Here is a 4136-nt window from a genome sequence, read left to right on the forward strand (position 1 = left end):
ACTCTACTTTGAGGAGGCAATTCTTCCCAGTTGCATTTTGATTGGCTTCCAGCCAGCACTGTATCTGACAATATTCTGGTGTTCATATTGTGTTTCAGCATGCAATAATCTGGTGCTAACAGTGTTCCACTATTGGATTTTCGGAGACTGAATATTCAAAAGTAATCTGTCTTTGCTTCTTCGTAGTCTGTGGTCATCTGAAAGCTCAGCCTAACCCTGTCCATCCATTGTGGATGATGCTGCTGGTATTTAAATTATCCATTGCATAGCTTCCAAAATCTTACAAAATCACAGCAACACACAAGCCACCATAGTACGATAAACTGACAGACAAGAGGTAGAATATTAGCATCACCAACAATTATATTCAATCTTGTGTGGCCGTAAGATGAGCAGTGGACTGTGAACCACAAGGTCTGCAGTTCAAACCAACCAGCTGCTCCTCAGACACCTTATACAGGGTTTCTATGAGTCAGAATTGACTAGATAGAATTTAACAATAACACAACACAATATTAAATCTATTGATATATATCAAATTATTTCAGATGCATTCGCTACCAAGATCCAGGAAATTCAATGATCTGACATATAACATAGAAAATCCAGATTAAAATTGAAAGGAAAGCCTTTTGAAGAGAGTGAAAGACCAAACTGTTACGGCTCTTATTGAATTGCTATTACAAGTGTATGCATTTGATGCTATGCTTATTGATAAATGAGTAGAGAGCTATATCAAGTTATAAAATTCCCATTTTATTTAGACAAAGCAATCCTGCAAATACAATTTGGGTTGGTTAGAGGTACTTCCAGGTTACTGTTGTTGTTTGGTTTCTTCTGGAGAGTTCTGACCCATAATGATCCTATTTACAACACCATCAGGTCCTGAGTCAGCCTCTTAATTATTTTTTTTCTTTGAGCTTCTTTTTGCAGCCATTTTGTCATTCCATGTCATTAAGTCTTATTCACTGACCTGCTACTTTACCATTCATGACATCATTATACAGAACTGGTCCCTCCTGATTACAGAACCACACCTGGACCCCAATAGTGAATGAGTGATGACAAAGGACATCCTTTGTCTGGTTCCCATTAGCAAGGGGAATGATTTCAGTTTCTCTTCATTGAGAGTACTGTTGGCCACTGGTTTTGCATTGCTGTTGTTGTTGTTAGGTACCTTCGAGTCCATACCAACTCATAGTGATCCTATACACAACAGAATGAGCACTGCCTAGCCCAATGACAAGATCATAATCATTGCTGCACCTGAGCTCATTGCTGCCTCCACCATGCCAATCCATCTTGTTGGGGTCTTCCTCTTTTTTCCGACCCTCCGCTTTGCCAAACATAATATTCTTCTCAAGGGACTAGTTCCTCCTGAAAATATATCTGAAGCATAAGAGATGAAGTCTGTCCCTCCTCACTTCCAAGGAGCATTCTGGCTATACTTCTTTCAACACATAACTGTTTGTTCTTTTAGCAGTCCATGGTACTTTAATATTCTCCTCCAATATCATAACTCAAATGCATAAATTTGTCTACAGTCTTCCTTATTCGTTGTCTAACTTTCACATGCATATGAGGTTACTAGAAAATAACATGACTTGGACCAGGCGCACCATAATCCTCAAACTGACACTTTTGCTCTTCAACATTTTAAAGAGGTCTTGTGCAGCAGATTTGCCTAATGCAATGCCTAATTTCTTAACTGCTGTTTCTATGAGTGTTAATTGCGGATTCAAGCAAAATGAAGACTTTGACAACTTTGATCTTTACTCCATTTATACAAATGTTGGTTATTGGTCCAGTGGTAAAGACTTTTGTTTTCTTTATATTGAAATGCAACCCATACTGAAGGTTCTGCTCTTTGATCTTCATTAGTAAGTATTTTAAGTCCTCTTCACTTTCAGCAAGCAAGGTTGTATCATCTGCATATCATAGGTTGTTAATGAGTCTTCCTCCAATCCTGATACAACAGTTTTTTTTCATATAATCCAGCTTCTCAGATTATTTGCTCAGCATACAGATTGAAAAAGTGTGGTGAGAGAATACAACACTGGCTCATGTCTTTCCTAATTTTAAACCATATAGTGTTTCCTTGCTCTATTCAAACAATTAGTTCTTGGTCTATATACAGGTTACTCATGAGCACAAGTAAGTGTTCTGGAATACTCATTCTCAGCAATGTTGTTCAAATGATTATATATTCTTGAATGCTGTTTTGCACATCAACCCCCTCAAAAAATAAAAAAACCTCCCAGAGGGAATAGAAACAAATACTGTTGAATGATGATGCATGGAGGGGATTGTAATCATTGAAATGAAACAAAATATCATAGGATGAGTATAAAACTGATGTTCTGCCATGTAAACTATCACTCAATTCACAATAAAACATTTCTTTAAAAAAAAAAAAAAGAAAGATTTACAGCCTCGGAAACCCTATATAGGGTCACTATGAGTCAGAACTGATCCACCACACACCAACACCACCACGATATATTACTTAACTGGTATTGTTTTGTTGTTGTAATGTGCTGTTGAGTCAGTTCCTTCTCCCAAAGAAACCTGCAATTCTGTAGAAAGTGATTAAATGGAGAAATAAGAATTCTAATTATATTTCTACGTTGTTTTAACTTTTCTGCATTTCAATATACATATTGCAATCGACTCATTGTAGATTGATAGAAAATTAAAGAAAAAAAGGACAGCTAGCGCTTAAGATTTTGTCTTCAATTCGTAGACCAATGTGGGAAGTATTACAGTCTTAACGTTATTCTCATATACTCATAAACATATGATGTCTTTACATTTATTAGTATTTTAATTTCTTTCCATAAGTTTTATAGTTTTTAGGAAAAGTCTAGCATTTTTCATTAAAATTATTTCTATTTTATTATTTTGATGCCATTATAATACTTTTTTCTTAATTTCAATTTTGAATTATCTATTGCTAGTATATGGAAATGCACTTGATTTTTATGTATTGATCTAACATTCTTCACCTCTATTTGAAAGTGTTGTGTTTGTGTGTTTTTTCTAATAATTTTTCAGTGCATTTCTTAGTTTTCTTTTTCTTATGTAAGATTGTTGTTAGGTGTCATCGAGCCTGACTAATAGTGATGCTGTCTGTATAGGATTTTCAAGGAGTGGCTGGTGAATTTGAACTGCTAACCTTGTGGTCCAGTGAATTACCCCACAGTGGCACACCAGGACTCCTATATAATATTATGCCATCTTCAAATACAATGGTCATTTGTTATTGTTGTTAAGTTTAATTGTGTTGTTTCTGACCCACAGCAAGCCTGTATAGGGTTTCTGAGGAACAACTGGTGAGCTTGAACCACTGACCTTGAAGTTCAAACTAACAAAAGTCATACAACTTTCTTTAAAAATTCGATGTCATTTATTCATTTTCTTGCCTAATTGTCCTGGCTAGAACTTCCAGTACATTGCTGAATGTTGTTGGTTAGATGCCATCGAGTCGGTACTGACTCATAATGACCTTATGCACAACAGAATGAAACCCTGCCTTATCCTCGGCCCACCTCACTACTGTTGCCACGCTTGAGTCCATCAATACTGCCACTTGACAATCCATCTCATTGGGAGTCTTCCTCTTTTTCTCTGACCACCCACCTTACCAAACATGATACCCTTCTCCAGAAAATGGTCCCTCCTGGCAATATGTCTGAAGTATGAGACATGAAGTTGACCATCTTGGCCTCAAAGGAGCACTCTGGCTGCACTTCTTCCAAAATGGATCTATTGGTTGTTTCGGCAGCCCATGGCACTTTCGATATTCTCCTCCAACACCATAACTCAAAAGCATCAATTCTTCTACCGTCTTTCCTATTCACTATCCAGCTTTCACATGAATATGAGGTTATTGAAAATACCATAGCTTGGGTCAGGCGCACCTTAGTTTTCAAGCTGACATCTTTAATCTTCAGCACTTTAAAAATGTCTTGTGCAGCAGCTTTGCCTTATGCAATACGTCCTTTGATTTCTTGATTGCTGCTTCTATGAGTTTTAATAGTTGATCAAAGAAGAATGAAGTCCTTGACAATTTCAATCTTTTGTCCATTGATAAGAATGTTGTTTATTCATCCAGTGGTGAGGATTTTTGTTTTCTT

This window comes from Chrysochloris asiatica, unplaced genomic scaffold (assembly GCF_000296735.1).
Source record: "Chrysochloris asiatica unplaced genomic scaffold, ChrAsi1.0 scaffold00027, whole genome shotgun sequence".
Lineage (NCBI taxonomy): Eukaryota > Metazoa > Chordata > Mammalia > Afrosoricida > Chrysochloridae > Chrysochloris > Chrysochloris asiatica.